Source organism: Hipposideros armiger, unplaced genomic scaffold (genome assembly GCF_001890085.2).
Source record: "Hipposideros armiger isolate ML-2016 unplaced genomic scaffold, ASM189008v1 scaffold_167, whole genome shotgun sequence".
NCBI classification, from domain to species: Eukaryota; Metazoa; Chordata; class Mammalia; order Chiroptera; family Hipposideridae; genus Hipposideros; species Hipposideros armiger.
The window spans coordinates 1482179-1505082 of NW_017731517.1; the positions used below are offsets into that span (position 1 = coordinate 1482179).

At 46.8% G+C, this 22904-nt stretch overlaps 1 long non-coding RNA gene across 1 annotated transcript in view; it reads right to left on the reverse strand.

Annotated features, from left to right (window-relative positions):
- Positions 1 to 22904, reverse strand: part of LOC109387709 (uncharacterized) — a 74675-nt gene that overhangs the window by 10570 nt on the left and 41201 nt on the right. Inside the window, exon 2 of the long non-coding RNA XR_002125076.1 lies at positions 369 to 462. This is a non-coding gene — a long non-coding RNA (uncharacterized LOC109387709). The remainder of the gene's footprint in view (positions 1 to 368; positions 463 to 22904) is intronic.

Consider the following 22904-nt stretch of genomic DNA (forward strand, 5'->3'; position numbering starts at 1 on the left):
TAATATCAAAACCTGGCTGGGAAAGAAAATTCAAGGCCATTTCTTCTCCTGGAACCTCATCCTAAACAAAGTATTTTCAAACTGGATCTAACAATATATAAAAAGGATAATACAACACAACCAACATGGGTTTTATCCCAGGAATGTAAGATTTTCCCAGTGTTCAAAAGCCAATCACTGTAATTTATCACAGTAACAGAATAAAGAAGAAAATGATTGATCAACTCAATAGATTCAGGAGAAAGGCATTTGGTAAAGTTAAACCCCTAGTGATAGCAAAAGGGAAAAACTCTCTTAAAGAATAGAAGGGAAATGCCTTAATATGATGAAGTATCTTTAAAAATACTTCTATTAAATATCATACTTACGTTTAAATATTGATACCTTTCCCCCAATGTTGAGAATAAAAGAAGAATGCTCCCCGTCTCTGCTTCTATTCATTATTATCCTGGAGGTCCTAGCCTTTGCAATAAAGCAAGACAAAAAAATAACATTTTAAAAATTGGAAAGAGAAAAGTACAACTCATATTACTTACAGACTACGTGATTGCATATGTAGAAAATATATAGCAGTTTATAGCAAGACTATCAGAATTAATAAGTGAATCAAGCAAGGCTGTTAGATAAAAATGTCAATATACAAGAATCAATGGTATTTTTATATAACAGAAAGAAAGAGCAGAATCCAAAAAGAAAACACTGATAAAATGGACATTAAAATTTGGACCTTTTTTGATTAAAAAAAAGCAAACAAACTAAGAGTGAGAAAGAAAACCATAGAGAAGAAGATATTTGCCAAAGGTCTCATATCCAAAAATATAAAGAACTCCTACATATCACCAAAAAAGATAGGCGAGCCAATAGAAAAATGGGCAAAAGACCTGAACAGACCAACAGCTAGCCACATCACCAATGACATTTGAAAAAGTGCTGAATTTCATTAGTTATCATGGAAATGTGAACTAAAATACATTCGCCAGAATGGCAAAAATAAAAAAGACCAACAATATCAAGTGATGGGGAGGCTGTGGATCTGCCCAGACTATATATTAGGAGTATGAACTGGTATAGCCGCTTTGCGAAACCACTTAGTGTATCTACTAACCCTGAACGTATGCGTACCCTGTAGCCCAGCAGTTCTATTCCTTGGTACACAGCACACAGGAATGCATACACCATAGACATACGCAAGATTATTTGTGACAGGTCCAAATTAAAACCTACCCAAGTGAACGGCACCAGATGAAGGTATAAATAAATTGTGGTACATTCGTACTGTGAAAATTTCTACAGCATTAAAAATGAGAAAACTGGGCCGGCCGAGTGGCTCAGTTGGTTCAGAGCTCGCTTGGGAGCACCAGCTCTGAGAAGCAGGGCTCCGGTTCGGATCCCACATTGAGGGCCAGTGACGCTGCGCCCTCTACAGCTCAGAAGATGAACAGCAGCTTGACCTGGAGCTGGGCTACTGTAAGTCGCCTGCGATGGGGTAGGCTGCAGTGGGGCTGCAGTGGGGCTGCAGTGGGGCTGCTGTGGGCTGCCGTGGGCTGCAGTGAGCTACGTGAGTGGACGGCAGCCAGCATGAGCGGCTAGCAGCTGGGGAGAGCTGCCCTGAGCCACTGTGAGCGGCTGTCCAGTGACCGGAGACCAATTGCCCTTCCCCGATTCCCCAACACTGTTCCCCTCCCCCAATTCCCCAATAAAATCTTTAAAAAAAAGAGAGAAAACTACTTTCTCTGCTGCTGGTCATATTCTTGCTTTTTATGTAGGTGACTGTCGCACAGATGTGTTCACATTCGTGGTAACCCATGAAGCAGCCCACTCCAACATTCTTCATGTACATTATACCTCAATCGTAAAAAGTGGATTTCCTTGCTAGCTGTGTGACAGCAGCAAGTTACTTAATTACGTTAAGTTTCTGTTCTCATCTGTAAAATGGGTATAATCGTAAGTACCTCAAAGGATTGCTCTGAGATACAAACGAAATAACATACGTGAAAAGGGCCGCACAGGACGGGCTGAGTAAACAGTAGCTGCTCTGTTCTCACTGTCAAGGATTTCAGCCATTTCATTGTTTCCTTCTGGGATTATCTGGGCTTGGCAACTTGCAACAGCCGCCAGGTCCCATCCTGGGCACTCCAGTCTGCAGCAAACCTGGGGAGCAGCAAACCTGAGGCACGTCAAGGCTTCCTGGGATACAGGCCTAAACTGTTACAGCCCCCACCCCTCACACCCACGGATGGATCAGCTGCTTGGGGGGGGGTGTGTGGTCAGGATGGGGGTGGAGATTAAGTGTCTGTCATCCCAAACAAGCTCAGGCCTCCGGCCTCCCCAGGGGAGTCCCAGAGTTGGGCCTTCAGGAGGCCCTGAGACAGGGAAATGGAGTCATTTGATCCAGAGGAAGTCAGTGGAGCTGAGGTTTTAACGAAAGAGGGAGGGAGTGCAGGCAGCAGCTGCCTTTGCAGCCTGTCTGCCTCCGAGAAGGAAGAATAACATCCAAGGGAAAACCCACCTGGGACATTGGGGGACAGCAGTTGGAGCACCTTGGTGAGAATGTGTGTGTTGTGATGGCGTCCCAAGGAGCACACAGACTCCATTCATCCTGTGCACGCACAGGGGCCTGCAGACTAAGCTGTTTTCTGGAAGTCATGGGAAATCATTAAATATGGGCTACAACTGCTTTTTGCCAAGTCACATTTTTTTAAAGGCTCGCGCTGTTTTGTCCTTGCCTTTTTGGCGCAGAGCCCCTCTCTTAGACCTAAATTTGTCAAGTGGCTCCTTCGCTTTGAGAGGCAGAATCTTCAAGCCCAGAGTTGGCCCAAATCTTTCCTGATTACAAAAATCACGGGGGGCTCTGCTACAAATACAGATTCCTGGGCTTCCACCCTGACCCACCCAGTAGAATCTTTAAGGAGAGAGGCCTGGGAATCTGTGGTTGTAAATAGAGCCCCAAGTAATTCTGATAATCACTCCAATTTGGTAAACCGCCCTCCTACCTGGTGGTCTCTTCAGTTCCCAGGAGACTCTCTGGCAACTCTTCCCACTTGGAATCCCTTTCCTTTTTTTTAACCCAAGTTTCTCTTTTTCTACAGAATAAGTTCTCCTAATGTGACTCTGAGCTCCGTCTGCCGAGTTATTCTAGCTCTTGCTTTTGTTCAGAGCCTGTATTCCCCCCACCTCAGCTTCACACCCCACCTGGGGGAAATCCGGCTAAATGACGTATTATGTAATTCACACTAAAACTGATGTCTTTTGAGACTTTGGGGATGACGGGTAACACCATGAGGCAACTCAAAACTGTTCTGCAAAATCACTACAAACTTCCGAAACAGTATTTTGAGAGTTACCAACACTACCCTTGACCCTGCCCTAAAACACTGTAATATGCCAGGTAAGAGTGCTTTTCCTAGTCAATGTTTCTCAGTAATCACTTGTCCAGGGGCTACTGCTCAGCATTAGAAGTTTGAGTCTCTGAGTCTTAGTCTAAGTTCTGATATGAATGAGCCGTGGGAGATACCTCTATCTGATTGGGTTTCTTCTTCTTTAACATGCGCAGGTGAGAATGGTTGACCTGTTTCCCAGAGTTCTTACCATCAAATGGGGCCAGAGAAAGGCCTGGTACGTAGATGACAAAGGTTTAATTGGAGAATAAACGAGTGAGTCAGTGAATGAATGGTGCTACATTGAGAAAGAGTTTTACTAAGAATAATTAAGAACAAATGTTGGAGCTTTAAAAACAATAAATCCCATAAGGTATGAGGCCGAGCTCGTCTGAAGTGGTGCCAAATGTGGGGGTGGAGTTCCGCCAGGAGAATGTTCTTCTCTGCCGGTGTCTGTGCTGACCCTCTGTGCAATCTGCTGGGTGCCCAGAAAGACACGTTGGCGATCTCCACTTGGGTGTCTACTTCTTTTGTCTCTCGGTGCATCGTTGGATTGGGACTGCCAGGGAGCAGAATTTGGTGACAGCTTTCAGGTTTTGTTTGCCAATGAGAGCGTTTGGCGGGGAGTGGGGTTTCTGTGGTGTAGCTGGCCCATGGCCTTGAATTTCTTCTGGTTTCAATGGGCCCACTGCATTACCCAAACGGCCTCTTGCAAATAGTGCCTCACAAATGTGTATAAGACAGTCCTCAGAACACCCAACCTCGCAGATTGCTGGCCTTTGAAACGATATTAAATCATCCTCGTCACCATCTACAAACAGGCCTCGAGCACTCATTGGATGCAAAGCACCATTCGAGATGTTGTGAGGCGTGCAACAAGATATGGCACCTTCCGTGGCCTTCAGAAGTTTACAGTCTAAGTTAGGTAGATTAACATATACATGGTTAATCACCTAGATCCCATTTATATCAGTCAGGTTTCTTGGTTGCGTGCCTTAGAAACAAACTCTGGATAACTTAAGCAGAAAATGGAATTATTGGGAAAGCTAGAGGATCAGGCTTAGTAAATGGGTATAAACCAAGGGAGCCAGGAAGTAGAAACAACCTCATGCCACCAGTGGACAGTGATCGCGGGGCTGCCTCCATCATGGCTGGCCATTCTCAGTTCCGATCTCATCGTCTCTGCATCCTTAGTTCATTCTCTGAATAAATAATTTAGTAGGAGGCTGACATTGGAACTGGGGGTTCAGGCATGAACTTTCACGGAGCTTGTGTTCTAGGAGGGGTCATCGCTCACTCACTCAGGTTTGGCCACACTTGGTCAGACATTCTCTCTCTGGCTGCTCTGCACCCCACAGTGAATTCCTGCAACCTGGGCACCTAAAAAAATAACAGTTTCCTACTACCCCATAAGTTCCGATCAAAGTCTAGATAGTGAACACAGAGGCATTCAGAAGTGGTCAAGCTCTCTTCCAGGTGGGGTTTCACACGGTGGCATGTAGAGTAGGCGTTAGGAAATTAGTTATTTTGGGGATAGGGATGTGTCTAAGGGTCCAATTGGGAAAGTGTATTCCAAGCTCACTGTATGAGAATTCACAGAATATGACAGCAAGAAAGATCAGAACAAAATGCCCATCCTTGAAGGACTGAGAAGGAGAGTGTTTAGCCAGTAGCTGCTTGAGACCATGGAGTTGAAAGAACGGTTTTAAGTACAGGGGAAGAACTGTTCACGTGCAGCCTCCTCTCTACCCAGAAGCAGCCTGTGTTGGCCCCCGTGAGACGCAGAGGGCACGTGGACGCCAAATGACCATCATGGCGCCGATCACAACAGTAGAGATTCTGGACTCTGAGAGCAGAAATTAGTCTGCAAAATAATTCCTTGCCCTTCAACAAGACAGGGACATAATGCCATTAGAAAAAGAGAGGTGGCAGCCAAAAAGTTTAATTATATCTTGGTGTCAATTTGTTCTTCTGTAAAATGGAGATATGAGACCCTTCCTGCCAAAAGCAAATGGATGTCAATGATAAACTGAGATAAGAGTAGTATAGTGGAAAGGGCCCAGGATACCAGAAGACACGGAGCTGGCGTTGCATCCGCAATTTACTAGCTGTGTGACCTTGGGCAAGTCACTTCATTTTTCTGAGTCTGTTTTCTTGTCAGTAAAATAAAGATAGTAATTCTTGACAGGTGCTGTAAAGAACAGATGAGATTCTGTATGTGAAAGTCTTTATTAAGTGTGCTGCCAGTATAAGAAACTGTAATTATTCCCCTTTAATAAAGGTATGTGGCTGCAATCAGTAAACTACAATGAAGGATTGTGAGGATGTTCATTAAATAACTGATTCGTGCTGTTCCTTCCCCCTGCATTGCACGTGAGCTGCCAGCTGCCCTGCAAAGGTCCTTCTGAGACCCTGCTCGCCTCCAAAGTAAGCCAGTGGCCAGAGTGCCCTGAACCCCTTTGAGCTGCATGCTCTCCGGGCAGGCACAGAGGTGATAAATCTTGTATATTGACCCAGGAAAAAGCCCCAACAACAAGGCCCAATTTATTATCTTAATAAATCACAAATTGTTCCTGCAGCTAACTCCTAAAACTCTGCAAGCCGTCACAGTCTCTAGGAAGAAAGAGGGAGGGCCTGCCTGGACTGGAGCCGAACTGGACCCATCAGGCCCCAGCAGAGTTAGAGTGCGCCCAGCTGACCACATGAAACAGCGCCTATGAAATGCAGATGTTTTGTGGGGGAGGGCTGTTCCCCCCCATAATTTGAAAGGTTTCCACGCCTGCTACTTACATGCAGACTCCTTCCTGCCCAGACTATTTGGCTCAGTGGGCTAGGAGGGTGTTTGGGGAGCAGTGCATTGTGGAGGCTGGATTTTTTTTTAACGTCAGCCATTCTCTTCCACTCCTGCAAAGGACTGCCTGCATAGCCCATATTTAATGTTTAAATTATAGTGAATTAAAATTAATTTTGTTTGGGGGATTCCGCAGCTCTCTCTCTGGAGATAAGTGGAAACACCCTGGGGTGATATAAAATGGAGGCTAGGAATTGCTGTGTTGGAGTGCCGTGCTAATGAGGTGAAGGTCAGGGGTTCAAGCCCCATGTGAAGGGAGCAGTTAATTGCACTGTGCCTCAACAGCCACAGATTCCACCCTTAACCCTGGCCATCTGCCTCAAAGATGAGCCAATGGTCACCAGCAGGACAGAGTGAGATAGAGGCACCAAATCCATACATATCCATCAACCCTGTAGAAAGACAACCCCAAGCATGACCCGTGGGTAATGTGCCAGGATTTTTAATTTTGCAGATGAGAGCACTATTACATTATTACTTCATGTTAGCATAAAAATGTAAAACTATGGAAGGGTCCAATGAGTCAGATGTCACAGAATCTATGATCTCTGAGGCATTACTCTTAGTTCTCAAGAGTTTAGTTAACATGTTAGCTTAGAAAATGTGATGTGTCTATGATGGTCACACAGATGAGTTTTGTTTATCCTTAAGAGAGGGAGAAGTGGTGTGGATATCTACAAACAAAAGATAATGCACATATCACTTATACTTAGTTTGGAATAGATGATACAATTTAGGAACAACAGATTGCCCTCCTTAATTATGTTTTTCTTTAGCTAACAGTAATATTAGTTTGCATTCCCTGAACATGCTGACTGATGGCAGGAAAGAGAGCCCAAATGCTCAGCAGGATGGGGAAAGGGAGGAAGTCCAGGATTAAGCACTTGTAAGGGATAAGCCACAGCACAGAGACAATCCCCCTCCACAAATCAAAAGCTAGCTTCATCCTGCTAGTTACTGATTTACCATCATCCTTATTGGAAAATAGAATTTTGTGTCACTTAGATTTCTCTTATTCGCTCTCCATCTTGCTCTTGTGTAACCAGGTTCTACTTATTCCCAGAGGCCAATCTAAGCGCCACCTTTGGCCAAGTCACTACTGGTCTCCTCTATCTTGAATCCGCTGCAAACTTACAGTATCGTCAGTCGTCACTTAGTGTTGTCGATAGGATCTGTGACTTCAAGCAAAATGACGTATAACGAAACCAATTTTACCACAGGCTAATTGATATAAACAAGAGTTAAGTTCCCACTGCATATTTCTGGTCACAAAAACATCAAACTTTGAAAAAAAAAAAGGCCTAAAACACTTCTAATATTAAACATTGAAATAAATGTGAGTTATACATACATTTAACAAAGATGAATAAAAACACATCAGTTAATTATTTTCCCACCCACTTATTCCAGTTCAAGTTTGAGGGTGGCCAGAGCCCATGCTGGCAGCTCAGGGTACAAGGGGGACCTAACCCTGGACAGGATGCCCTTCCGTCACAGGGCACACTCACACCACACCCACACTCACTCATGTTGGGACAATTTAGACACATGCCAGTTCACCTCACATGCACATCGTTGGAATGTAGCAGGAAACTGGAGTGCCCAGAAAAAACCCACATAGACGTGGGGAGAATGTACACACACCACACACAGTGGCCCCAGCCCAGAATGTATTGTTTTGCAGCATCAACGTTTAACAAAACGATGTTGAATGAAACAATGTTATTAAAGGACCTGCTGTATGCACTAAATTGTGGAACAAAAATCATGTCCCCTTGGTGCTTGAGGGCAAGGGTCAAGTTGAAAGCTCCTGTAAGTCTCACAGGACCTAGCTCAGCACTAAGCATACAGTGGGCGGTGCTCAATAAGAAACATGCCCACGGACTGACTGATTTCACTAAGGAGTTTGAAATAAGAAAACGATTACTGCCCTCCCCCAAATTTGACCAAATTCAATACCCACTCATTAGAAAAACTCTCAGAAAAATAGTAATGAAGGAGGAACTGCTTCAACTTGCTAAAAATCGTCTATAAAACCCTATAGCTAACATTATTTTAATGGTGAAAGACTGAACATTTCCTCCTAAGATCAAGAAAAGGCAAGGATATCCACTCTCACCGCTCAACATTATACTGGAAGTTCCAGCCAGTGCAACAAAACAAGAAAAGGAAATAAAGACACACAGGTTGGAAAGGAAGAAATAAAAGTTTCCCTATTTGCAGATCACATGATTGTATTCATAGTCAATCCCAAATAATTTTTTAAAGCAAAAAACAAACAAACAAAAAACCCCAACAACCACCCACCTTAGAACTAATAAGTGAGTCCAGCCAGCAACGTTTCAGAAACAAAGACAAACATACAAACTCAATTGTATTTTTATATACCAACAATGAACAAGTGGCACCAAAATTTTAAATGTAATTCTACTTACAATTACTTGAAAAAAAAAAAAGAAATACTCAGGTGTAAATCTAAGAAAACAAGTACAGTATTTTTATGCTTAAAATGCTGATAAAAAATAGAAGGATTTAAATAAATGGAGAGACATAACCACACTCATCTATTGGAACATTCAACATAGTAAAAATGTCAGTTCTCTCAAAACTAATATACAGGTTAACACATTTCCTATCAAAATCTCAGCAAGACATTTTTTAGATATAGACAAAATTATTATAAAGTTTATATGGAATGGCAAAGAAACTATAATAGCTGAAACAATTAAAAAAAAGAAGAATGAAGTGGGAGGACCCAGTCTACCCAATTTCAAGACAGATTATACAGCTACAGTAATTAAGGCTATGTGGTATTAATGAAGAGATAGATACACAGACCAATGAAAAAGAATTCAGAAATAGATCCTCACAAATATGTCCAACTGATTTTAGATAAAGTTGCAAAAGCAATTCAATCGACGAAAATAGCTTTTCAACAAATGGTGCTGAGCAACTGATATATAAAGGCAACAAAATGAAACAAAAAAACACCTCAATCTGAAGTTTCATAACTTATACAAAAATTACCTCCAAGTGGATCTTGGATTATATGTAAAACTATAACATTTATAGAAAAAAAGAGAAAAAATTTGAGATCTAGGACTAGGCAAAGTGTTTTTAGACTTGATACCAAAAGCAAGATCTATTAAAGAAAAAAATGATAACTTGGAGTTTATTAAATTAAAAACTTGCTGTATGAAAGATCCTGAGAAGAGGGTGAAAAGATAAGCTACAGATGTGAAGAAAATATTTGCAAACCATCTATCTGATAAGGACTAGTATACACAATATATAAAGAACTCTCAAAACCCAACAGTAAAAAAAAAACAAACAATCCAATTAGAAAATTTTTTCAAAAGACATCAAAAACATTTAACGGAAGAGGATATACAGGTGGCAAATAAGGACATGAAACATTTTTCACAATCATTAGCCATTAAGAAAATACAAATTAAAACCACAATGAGACATTACTCCACACTTAACAGAAGGATTAAGATAACAGATAATGACACCACCAAATGCTGGTGAGGATGCAGAAAAACTGGGCCACTCATACATTGCTAATAGAAAGTTAAAATGGTACAGTCACTCTGGAAACAGTTTGATAGTTTCTTATAAAACTTAACATGCAACTACCATAAGACCCAGCAACCTATCCCTGGGCATTTATCCCAGAGAAATGAAAACTTATCTTCATAGAAAAACCTGTACATGAATGATTATAGCAGCTTTATTTATAATAACCCCAAACTGGAAAAAAATAACCCAGATGTCCTTCAACAGATGAATGGGTAAATAAACTGGGTTCTGTCCATGTCATGGAACCACCCAGCAATAAAAGGAACAAGCTATCAATACACACAACAACTTGATAAGTCTCCAGATAATTATGCAGAGTGAAAAAACTCAAGGTTGCATGATTCCATTTGCATAAAATTCTTGAAATGGCAAACTTATAGAAATGGAGTGCAGGTTGTCAGTTGTCAGGAGTTAAGGATGGGGAAGGGGGAGGGGAGTAAAAAAAAGTGGGCATGTCCATAAAAGACCAACATGAGAGACCTCTCTAGTGATGGGCATATTCCATGCCTTGACTGCCTCAATGTCCATATCCTGGTTGCAATATTGTAGAATAGTTTTGGAGATGCTGTCATTGGGGAAAATCGAGTTAAAGGTACCTGGATCTTTGCATTATTTCTTACAACTGCATGTGAATCTACAATTATCTCAAAATGAAAAATTTAATTAAAAGATAATCACCGCTCATCAGTCGATGCTGGAGGGAGGTGTCACACACCCAGAGATTCACATCTGTTCAGAACCCCATGACCTGGCCTTACTCTCCTCCCCATAACCTTCTCCCTCTTATACTCCTGAGGCAGAAACAACACATAACTACGCGTAGGCAGGCTGTGCCAAGCATTGCACCAAAGTGGCCATACGCCAGGTGATGGGATTTGCTAGCATGGGGACTCTGGGTAGCTGTGGCAGCCATGAGGGTATGGATTTAGGGCAAGGAACTACAATATGGTACGAGGATCAACAGGGAGAGCGGAGGACTGGATCAGCAAACAGGGAAATACTTAGGAGTCTGAAAGTGTTTTTTACCAAGAATAAGGGCCAGGAACTTCACTGGGAGCTCAAGGTCATGGCTTGGCCGAGCACCAAGGCTAGAATGCAGGTCATGCTGGCAAGAGGAGCCAGTCACACAGACCTGGTCACTTGGAGCGCATTGGCTAATAGAGGGAAGAGAATAACGGCAACAGTGCTTGGGAGCACTTGGAGGAACGCCCATCCCAGACTCGTCGGAAAATGCGAGGAAGTGACCTGGAGGCTGGGGCCTGACAAATGAAGTGTGGGATAGGAGGAGGCAGGATTCCTGGAGGGGGAACAGGATCACACAGCCCCGAGATGAGAGGTTACAAGACAACCAGCACAGACTGAGTTCATCAGTGGAGGCTGGGAAGGGTGCTTATGGGTCCCCCAATTCAGGAATCAGGGGATATGACTGGTGATCACAGGCTATCCCAGGCAGGAGTAAAGGCTGAAGGCAGGGCAGACAATGGGCGGACACTCGTACCCAGAGGATCAAAAAGAACTGCAGACCAAGCTAGACCGGAACTCTGAATCTCTGTTCCCTGGGAGAGTCCTAGCTTGGACGAATCTGTAAAGGCTCCAGTGGGTTCTTTTAAGCTCACAGCTCCAGGTATCTCTGAGGGCCTCCTGCCTCTGCTGGAACCCTTACTGTCATGTGGGCCTCACATGTGGAGGTGGCATCATCTCCATGTCGCCCAGAAGTCATGTGAGCGCTTTATTCAGCAGACAGGAAGATGGCGTCTTCTAGACTGATTTGAGGCTCATTCTCAAAGAGGCCTTCAGCTGGATGGGGACTGCCTTCTCCAGACTCTTCATTTCCTGGGCACATTCCATCCTTGGCCTATGACAGAGGCCGTCGTGGTCCAAGAAGCAGTGGACCAAGAGCCATCCGTCTTGGAAAAGCAGAGGTCAGGATGCCAGAGAAAAACAGTAAGTCACTCGTATTTTCAACAAGTATTTATTGATCATATACCATGTGTCAGGGTCTCTGGACCAATATGAGTACATGCTCTCCGTCGTCATGTAACCTATAATCTACTGAAGCCAGTCCAAGAGTCTAAAAATATATTAGTTAGAATGTAGGCTCATCAGTTCTAACACCACTTCAAAGTAACAGGGTTTAAATGACATAGAGCTTTATTTCTCTCTCACATATCAGTGTGAGTAGCCCAGAGCCCTGATGTCAAGACTGTCAGGTGCTTCCATCTAATTTCTGTCATCTCGAGTATGCTGCCTAGTCCAAGATGGTTCATGACTAGATCCACATTCCAAGGAGCAGGAAGAAGGAGAAAGGTCGAAGAATGGTCAGCACACACCTCTCCCCTTAAAGGCTTAGAAATTAGCCACACGACCCCGACTATGCTGCAAGGACGACAGGACATGTAGTCTTTAACGGGACAGCCACGTGCCCAGCCACACCTTCAGTTATTGTGGAGGGAGGTGAAAGTGGGCGTGGCAGCAAGCAGTAATCCGCAACTAGCAGGGAGGTGAGTAGCAAGGGGACACACCTCTCCGAGAACAAGAACAAAGGAGGTGTCCAAAGCTGAGCAGAAATGGAAAGACCCACAAGCACATAGGAACTAACGGGCCGGGAAAAAGGGGACAATATCAAAAAAACAAAGGGACTGTTGACTCTCAGACCAGGCTTTGGAATGTCATCGTCCAGGAGAGCTTGGTCTGTGTCCTCTTCTGAGGCACGTGTCACCCCCACACTAGTACAGGGGGGACGGTATGAGGGAGTGGCGGCCTGAGGCAGACCTGACAGAACAACATTCACAGGGGCTGGTGCTTCTGGCTCTAGCAGTGTCCATTTATGAAAAATCACTAAGGAGACGAATGGTGCTGCCCATTGGTGGTACCAACCCGTTGCCTTGCTAACCATCCCGATGGCCCCAGTGATGCTCATGATGAGGTAGGTGTTGATACCGGGTCAACTGCTTGTCTCACTGGAGTAGCAGTGAATTCCCTGAGCATCCTTGAGTGGAAGGTACAGTGCGGCAGAAACCTGCATCGAAGGAAGGCCAGGGAGAAATCCACACGCGTGGGTTCCATCCCCAGCAAACCTATGCCTTTCCTCTGCAGACCAGGAGCCGGACCAAGCGAGTGGCTCCGAGGTGTGGAAGCCGCCAGTCGCCGATTCTGCTCACCTCCCCACCTCCCCTCACTCGGTCCCCACCGTGTTTCAGATTTATCTCGATTTTCATATTTTTATATAAAATGCACAATAATAGTCAAGAACAGTTTACAATTATTGCGCCTACTATGAGCCAAGCATCTGTGCTAGGAACTCAGCACAGTGTTTCCGCTTTACAAAATGCTGTCGCAGCATCTTATTAATAACTTGGTCCCCTCTCTGTGAGGTAAGCGCGGTAGGAATCAGAGTTATTCCCACCGAATAGATGATGACAATGGGATCAGTGATTTACCTACGAGCACATGGCCAGTCCATAGCTGAGGCTGGCCCAGGTCCCCTCCTCTCTGTTGTCACTTCTGCTGAATCCATCTCTTGTTCAGACCAGTTTATTTTGGGATTTCTTCTCCATTTTGGTGCGCCGCGCAGTGATTTGCTAATCTAGGTCAAATCCCAGGGCAGTATCCCACTCATTATCTGTAAACCGTAATTTATAAAAGCGAGAAATTAGAGGGTGACAACTTGTCCTGAAAAGAGGGTAGGTTCTCAGTAGTCTTCCTTTAAATAGTGAGGTCCTCTGGAGCGATTCAGTATAATAGACTCCAGAATAATTTATTTCTCTTCCATTCCGAGGAACACCCCTGCTGCCCGTGGGAAGCCGCCAAGCGAGCCCAGCGCCTTGGGTGAACTGGGGTGGTTCGGTGACACCAAGCCTGAGTAAGCAGGCTGCGCTGGCTGGGCTGGGGAGTTTTTGTTACAGTTTTCAGCCTCTGTCCTGGGTCAGATACCGAGGGAGCAAGCAGTGGACAGCAGCTTTGGGCCTCCTGGAGCTGGGCTGACTCTCAATCGTCATCTTAGGTAACCTCCTAGCAGCGTTTGACCCAGCGAATCACTGGAATGACTGGCTCCTACCCCTGAAACAACTCCTTCCCCCCCCTCCCGGCCCCCCTTTTCTTCACTTGGCTGCAGTTCACCTGCCTGGTTGTCCTCCCACCTCGATGATCTCACCCAGCGTCATGATTATTTTAAATCCCTTACTTACAAGGATGACACTAAGACCTCTCTCCAGTCAGATATCTCCCTTCATCTCCAGACTTGGAGATCCAACCATCTGCTGTCATCTCCACTCGAATGTCCCCCTGGCATCTCTGGTGTAACATGTCCAAAAGGGAGCCCTGATTTTCTCTCCCAAGAAGAGCCTAGTGGTCTCCATCTCAGTGAATGGCAACTTCGTTTTCCCAGTTGCTGAGGACGGCTCTTTCTCTCACACCTCGCATCCAACCTGTCTGCAAATCCCATTGGCTCCATTCTCAGAACAGACCCAGAACCTGCTGCCAGTGCTGCGGCCCTGATCCAAGCCACCCTGCCCCTCACCTGCATGATTGCCACAGCCTCATCAGCCTCCCTGCCTCCATCCTGTCCCCTCATTCTGTTCTCAGTCCTGCAGCCAAAGGATACTGCAAAAACCTGATCAGATCGTGTCACTTCTCTCCCTCAGAGTAACAGCAAGATCCTTGGGACAGCCTGCTCTGACTCATCTCATCTCCTGACCCCCCACCCCCCAGCAACACTGGCCTGGCTAGTTCTAGAACACGCTGAGCTCCGCCCCGCTTGGATTCAAATGTCACCTTGTTGGTGAGGGTTCCCTTGCTTCCCCTTTAAAATCGCAGCCTCCCCCTCCCACTCCCCGCCAGCTCTTCTTCTCCACCTTTTCTATTTTCTTCTTCTCCTGAGCACTGATCAGCCTCCAACATGCCATATATTTTGTTAATTATCTTGTTGGCTGTTTGGTCTCCCTCCACTAGAATTGAACCTCCATGAGAGCAGGGAACTTTGTTTTGTTTGCTGTCGACTTTCCTAGACCCTGGAGTGGCACTGGCAGTTTGAGGTGTTGCAGGCATGAAGTGCATATCGGTTGAATAGATAAATGTATGGACTGAACAGTCCTGCCAATCTCTAGCCTTGAGCAGAATACCTCATCTCTCTGAGTATTTACATCTGTGAAATCCAGACATGGAGCCCCTTGAAACACATGCCCTAATCCAATAGATCCAGACCTTGGAGCAGATCCCAAAACCCTCTTCACCTGGTTGACCTCTAGATTGGTTATTACCAGTGAGCCCTCCCTGCCACAGGCGGGGATGCACGCTAGTGTGGGCCCCCATCACCTCTCTATTCAACGACCTGATTGTAACTCCTCCATCATGCAAGCAGTATTTATTGTTCCTTACAGTATCTCGGAAGCTGAGGACCCAAAGAAAAAAAAGACTTTACCCCCTTCTTCATGGAGTTCGTTGTGCCTCAAGGGGATGAACAGAGAGACAACTGATGGCAGAGCGTGGTAACCCCTAGGAAACTCTGCCTGCCCCACACCTCCCACCCCATCCTCACCCCACACCCTCACACACACAGACGATGCTCAAGGTTCCAGACAGTCATAAACGAAACAAGAGAACAAGTGAACAGACATTGGCAGCAGCTGCTAAGATCCGAGTGCCATTCCCGTATAGTCACACCAGGCTCTTAACCACTATGGTGATTTGTGAGGGAGATGTAGGCCGGGGTGCTCCCCAGGCCCCCACACAGCATGTGCACACCTACTGTTTTCTTGGCTCAGAAGGGAGCCAAGCCCTGATGAGTTCAGAACTGGCGCTGGGTGCGATTTGGTGCCCTGGGTCATAGGACATAGAACAGCCCAGCATTTAAGGGGGCGCCTAAGAAAGCTCTGAGGGGAAGCGGTCCTGCTGACCCCAGCGTGACTCCCCTTTCTCTGCCGTGCTGGGGGGCTTGCCACTGGGCCAGGCGCATGCTCCCTGATGTGCTCGCTGAAGTGTCCATTGGGAGGAAAGCCGCTGGAGCATGGCAGCAGCAGGGCCTGAGGTGCCAGATCATTCTGCAGGCTGTCACTTGCCACCTGCCAACCAGAAACGCTGCACTCCCCTCCTGTCCCCCCTCCCCCCCTCCAGCCCCGACTTATCAAGTGGAATCTTGTAGGAACTTCTGGCACCTCAGCAACCTGGGGAAACACCCTAACCAAACAAAAGCTCTCCTGTGGATGGAAGAGTTAGCCCCTGGCTATGGCCTTGTGACAGCTCTTGTTGCTCAAGCATTTACGGGGAGCCACACACCCTGTCACTGAGGGCCCTCCCCTAACCTCGGGTGACTCACTCCCCTGGGGCACCCATTTGAGAGAAGACCTTGCCCCACAGGTGACGTGGGAGCTGGAAAGTGGTGGTAGAGCCGCATGCTTCGGAGCAGGGCCAAGGAATGTGGGGGTGGGCACCAGCCCCTGCCTGCCCTTCTCCATCATCCCCAACAGCCTTCCTCTGGAGCTCGGCAGGAAGTTCTCTGAGGAGCCTGAGGGGAAGGCAGCTGTGCTTGGGGAGGCCCAGGATGCAGAGTGCTCTCCCCATTCAACAGGGAGGCGAGGCCGAGCCAGAAGCCCGGTTAAGCCAGCCCTTGTGCTAGCTTTGCTTCAGAAAGCACAGCAGCCCCCACTCCACACAAGCTGTGGAGACAGGGCAGCGGTGCTCCTGTCCCTGTCCTGCCACGTTCACTGCATTCCCGGGCAGAGCCAGGGAGCTTGTCACCCATCAGTTGGGCAGCAGATAGATGGCCTGCAGGGAGGGTGGGAGATTGACCAAAGGGCACTTGCTCCATGGACGGCAGACAAAGATGGAGTGAGTGCGTCACCACCTCTAGCTCGAAGGTGGGCTTAGTCCGCAGTACGATTCTTCCATGAATGAATGAAAACCTCAGACCATTATAAAAAAAATAATAAAAAAAAGGTGGACACTCTGAGAGCTCTTTCTTGTGCAGAGAAAGTTTCTGACTTGGAAAGTGGAACCAAGAGAAGGTATGTCTGGTCCTCATGTCAACTATGCATCCCCAAATGGCTTTGCCTGAACCCAGGATCTAAGGTAGGTCCCCACTGCTGTCTTTTGTCATCATTCCTGGAGTTTTCTGTCATCGCACTCACCACATAATCTATGTATACTTTATTTGTAAAATTATTTGTTTCATATCCAATTCTCCTCTATACTCATAGATGTGAGGGCAGTGATGCGTCCAAAAGCTCTAGCATCTACCAAGTATAAACTCTCAATCTATTCATACAACAAATAATTGCTGAGTGTCTCCCGCATGTAACATACTCTTCTAGATGCGAGTCAATAGAAACATATGGTTAGTTCATTAAATTAATACAGGACACTGAAGTGGGCCATGTCACCATGACTATATTAGTTTCCCATTGCTGCTGTGACAAATTACAACAATTTAGTGGCTTAAAACAATACAAATTTACTTGTGAGAAGTGAAAAACCAGTGTCACTGGGCTAAGACCAAGGTGTCAGCAGGGCTGGCTCCTTCTGGAGGCTCTGAGGAAAGAATTTGTTTCCTTATCTTTTCCAGCTTCTAGAAGCTTCTCCATTCCTGGGCTCCCTGCCCCTTCCTCCACCTTCCAAGCCAGCAGTGCAGCATCTTCAAATCCCCCTATTTCTGACCTCTGTTCATTGGGGTCACATCTCCTTCTGACTCTGACCCTCCTGGCTCCCTCTTATAAGGGCCCTTGTGATGAGATTGGGCCCACCCTGGTAATCCAGGATAATCTCATTTCAAAATCCTTAACTTAATCAATTTGTAAAGTCCCTTTTACCATGTAAAGTAACACATTGACTGGTTCTGTGGATTAGGATAAGAACCTCTTACAAGGCCCACTATTCAGCCTACCAGTGATCTATGTGACATGTATTTAGAGAACGTTGAATAAAGGTGGCTTCCTAAATTCCAGCAGTTTCTAACTCCAAACCTCAAAGTGTGAAGTGTGCATCCTATATTTTGAAGTCACATCTTGCTTAAGTTGGAGGCGATGTTTTCTCATTAGCCAGTGCGTTTGTGCATGCATGTGGCTATCTGTATTGGAGCAAGGGGACCCCTCCCACTGTGAGTTGAATTGTGTCCTCCAAAAAGCTATGTGGAAGTGCTAACCCCAGTGCCTGTGAATGTGACCTTCTTTGGCAACAGAGCTTTTGCGGATGTCGTCAAGTTAGAATGAGCCCATGCTGGAAAGGTTGGGCCCCAACCCCAATGACTGCAGTCCTTATAAGGAGAGCGTGTTTTGGACACAGACAGAGAGAGAGGGAAGAAGTTCATGTGACAATGAAAGCAGGGTTTGGAGTGATGAAGCTGTGAGTCAAGGAATGCCAAGGATGTCCCGCCACCAGCAGAGGCTGGAAGAAGCAAGCATTCTGCCCTAGAGCGTGGCCTGCGACACACTGATTTCAGGCTGTTAGCCTCTGGAGTGGGAGAATACATTTCTGTTGCTTTACGCCACCCAGTTTTTGGCACTTTGTTAGAGCAGCCCCAGGAACCTCGCACACCCTCTCCCCAACCCTGATCCCGCCACAGGGCTCCCATCCTCCCTGAAGACCCTGCCAGAGCAACCGTAAAGCACTGCTGCTTACCCAGCTATGGACTTTCCTTCACTGCCGCACACGCGGGGCAACAAGTACAGGCTCTGCCGTTGGGAATGACCATGGATTGCCCCTCGGCCCCGACCGCCTCCTCTCGACAGACTCAGAGTCACCACTGTCAATTCGTTTTTCTCTTGTTTCTTGGAAAGCACCTCTGAGGACCATTTCAAGGAAAACAAATTGTGAGGTTTGCTTAGGTTCTATTTAAAGTGAATCATCATTGCTAGCTCCAATAACAAACCAGAAGCCAATCAGAGCATTAGGACAGAACTGGGCCGCTATGAGTGTGCGCACTACAGGCCAAGCTCAGCAGGGCTCTCGCATCCCCTGTCCCCCTCCCTGCCAACCTGCCTCCTTGTTCACAGCAGCCTCTGTCACTGCCTTCCCAGCCCTCCACCCAAATGCACACAGAACTGCTTGGTCAAAAAAGAACTTTCAGGCAGTTTTGTTGTAAGGTTTACCACCTTGGCAAGCTTAACAGAAACAACTTGAACTTATATAGCCCCTTTCACCAAGAAGCCCCAAACTGCTTCAATATAACTAGTTATATGTGAGCAAAGCCTCTTGCTAGCCCGCCGGGCCTTCCCCGAGGTGAGCAGGAACTGTCCCCCCGAGAAGGGTTCTTTTTTTTTTTTTTTTCTGCAGCAGGGGCTGCAGCCTACGCCGTCGCCGGCGACTCACGGCAGCCCAGCTCCAGGTTGAGCTGTTGTGAAGCATCTTAGCTGTAGAGGGCAGTGTCACTGGCCCTCATATGTGGGATCCGAACCGGGGTCCTCTGGTGTCCCAAGCCAGCTCTTAACCAACGCACCACTCAGCCGGCCCGAGAAGAGTTCTTTTTTTACCAAGCAGTTGTGTTGGAGCTGAGACCTACATGGAATGAAGGTACTATGGGAAGACTTATGGAACAGCAGGAAGAGTGTATGCAAAGGTCTTGAGGCAGCAGAGGTTGGTCAGAGTACAAGGAACTAAAGAAGACCAGTGTGGCAGGAGTAGTGTACATATACACGTGCACGGAGAAAGCGTTGGGCTGGGGGACAGCTCAGGTCATGCAGAGCTTCTTCTATGTTTGGATTTTATTCTAACTGCAACGAGAAGCCACTGAAGGATTTTAATGAAGCACGGGGAGGGATGACATGATCATAATCTCCCTTCCTCCTCCTCCTAAGACAATCACTTTTGCTGCTGTGTAGAGCTGATTAGAAGCATGCAAGAGTGCAGGGAAGGAGGCGTTTCAGGAGAGATGTGATGGGACCTGCACTTGGCTAGTGGCCGTTATAGGAGGAGAGGGCACAATCTGATGGATGCTGGAGATGGACTGATAGGATTTGCTGATGGACTGGTGATGGGGGGAGTGGCTGACTGTGCCTGCCCCTCCCACGCGTTTCTGCCCCACTACAGTATCACAAGCAGCTCACAGGCCCATGGGTGACCCTGAGGAAGCTGTTCCAAGATGGCCATCAGGGGCCCCACCCAGGCTTTACTGTCATTCATCAAACTGGATAGTTGTGCTGTTCAATGTCACTCATGTCAAGTGCCAGATGCCTCAGTGCCCATATGATAGGCAATATTTTCTCCCAATTCGATGGTCTCCTTTGCACACAATAGGGTCACCTTTCATTTTGTAATTGCCGGGAAAAGTCTCCCTGCCCTAAACTGGGCTCCTTCCTCTGAATTGCGGGCGACTGGTAAACCAGCGCTATGGGAGGGAAGATAAAACCTTGACTGACTATAGCATTTACCAAGCTCTGTGGTGTTAACACTCCCACCACAGCCCCTTTCAAGCTACTGACAGTTCAGCAGCTCACAAGATTCCTGAAGAGTTAACAATTGGCCTGGCAGCCTGTAGGGGCCAGCTCTAGCACAAGCCTGTGTGACTGTCGTCCAGAATGGCAGCAGACGACCTCCTCCGCTTCTCAGCATGCATGGTTGCCCAGATCATAGCAGAGTATCCAGGAAACTCAGTGATGTGCTGAGTCCACAGGCCTGGGAACACTCTTGGTGACGCCCTGCATGCTTCAGTCTGGGTGCCAGCTCTGGCTCCGCTGCTAATTGGCTGAGTGACTTCAGGCGAGTCATCTAACCATCCCTGAGTCCTCAGCCTTCGGTGTCTGCAAAATGAGAGGTGAGTGACCCTTCCTTCTCAAGAACTGAGAATGTCCCCCAGCCTGTGGACTCAGCATATCACCAAGTTCCTGGAGGACCTACTTCTGCGCAAGGCGGGGTGGCTGGAGGAGACTGTTGAGCAGAGATCTGGACCCGCAGGCACACGGTGCTGAGCTAGGCTGTCCCTTTCTCCTTAAATGCCATATCACTGGCCCTGGGTAAGAGTCATGGGGATGGGTAGGGAGAGTACACAGAGACACTCAGGGAAGAGAGATGGGGTGTGGTGACTGGACGGGAAATACAGACAAATACAGGCTCAAAATGGCTCCCAAGGGTGAGCCAACACAAGAGTGCCCCATGCCACATGCCATACCGTGTGAGCATCGTTTGGATTTCTCTGGACAGTAAAACTGTATTCCATGACTGCAGAGTCTGCACCTTCCAAAGTTGATGAAGAACATCCCAGGATGCTCCTCCTTTGACATGGTACCAGCACAGCTCTGTGACCTGGCCCAGGGGCTGCTGGTGGCATTGCTGCCTACGGCATGAGCTATGGGAGGCCGTGAAGGGACCACACCTACTTCACTCACTCACAGATTGCCGGCCCACCCTTCACGGACAAACTCTCCACCCCCATCCGTTCCACCTCCTGAATGCATCCTGAAATGCCTGCCTCCCAGCCCAGCCATAATCGGCACACCTCATACCACCCCCTTCCACAACCTGAATTCTGTCCCTTCAAAGCCACACAAGTGAAAGTCGTTGAGCGAGGTCAGCGGAGGGCACTGTGCGATGCTTACACACTCAGAGAGCAGGGACTGAGTCTTTTCCTGCCTTTCTTGTTCCCAAACGTTTCTGTGCATGCTGGGAACATTGGCTGTTGACACATGAAATATTGAGGCAACGTTGTTTATGCTCTTGGCACCTTATTTGGGTGAATGTGCTTTTTCAAAATCAAGATGTTCTGGGTGTTTTTTTTTTTTCTTTAGTAAAAAATATCCCAAAACAGAAAGGAGTACTGAGGGTAACCATACAAAAACAATTTAAGCTGAGAAAAATAGCCCAGTCCTACAGAGTCCCAAAGCGAACCTTGGTTTCCATGGATATCCACAAAGCCCGGAGCCCCAGCGGTGGGTGGGATGGACGCTTGCTCTCCATCCAAATAAGCAAACATCGTCCCCAATCCAGCATCCGCGCCCCACTGGCCGCGGTTCCAGTTGGCTTCCTGTTTTCAGCCCTCCCAGAAATACATCTTGTCGACTTTTTATTTTCATCTCCTCACCTTGAAAAGCACCGATTTGCAAGTGTGAGTGTCTTAGCAGGCAAACAAGTCCAGCAGGCATTCAAGACACCCAGGTGAGAAGAAATGCCTCTCATCGGGAAATTTCCATCGCCAGCACATTTTTTTTTAATTGCCAAGATAAATGGGTTTTTACTTATAGGACTAAGGGCTCCATTATTTCACAAATACTTTGCTTCCTCCAAGGAGCCAAGAAAATCCGTCATGCACCTGGCCAGCTGATCCACCCTCACAAATCTCTGACCTTAATGAAAGGCCCTAATTTTTCCTCCCCATTAACAAACATTTCTTCTCTTCTCCCCAGCAGGATGCAGCATGTGGGGTGGCAGGCATGGTGCCCAGTTTATGCAAATGGCAGGGACACCTGACTCACCAGGATTCTTCCCACCACCTCCAAGCCAGGAGTCCCTGCTCCAGAGGGTAAGGGAAGGGGAGTAGATGAACCAAGACCCAGTCTCCAGGGTGCTCAAGGAGCAAGTACATCCTGATGTGGGTTTTGTGTGTGAAAGCCTGTGTGAAAAGACCAGATTCTTAGACTGCTTGAAGGCATCATAAAAGCTAATTCAGGTGGAAAATGCTCCCTGGGAAAATTTTCCCTGCTCTCTAGATGTCTCTAGTTTGTCTTCCAGAACCTGGGAAAGAGAAGCAAGGATTTGGACTGTAGCCTGGAGGCAGAATTTGCAGTTCTCTTTTCCATCCAGTGAATCACAGCCCCTCAGGCTGAAACAGGCAGGTGCTATAAAATCCGGCTGACAGGTCAACTTCAAGGTGATCTGCTTGCTGAGTCTTCTCTCTATTCAGCTAATCTCCCATCACACCTCTGGTGCCTGGTAAAGGTAAATAATTATGACTAAGTGTGTGAAGCAGGAGGGTCTTGGCACACCTGTAATTATCACCTGGCAAGTTTCTGCAGAGCCTGGGAGTTTCCCAGAGGGCCAGAGGAGCCATTACTGGAGAGGGGAAGTCGAGGTGGGTCCCCTGGGTAAAATCTGGCCTGAGGAACCAGAGTTCAAACTTATGCACAGAACTGGACACTTGTTTTGTGGTGTGGCCAGAGTAATCAGAGTCCCCA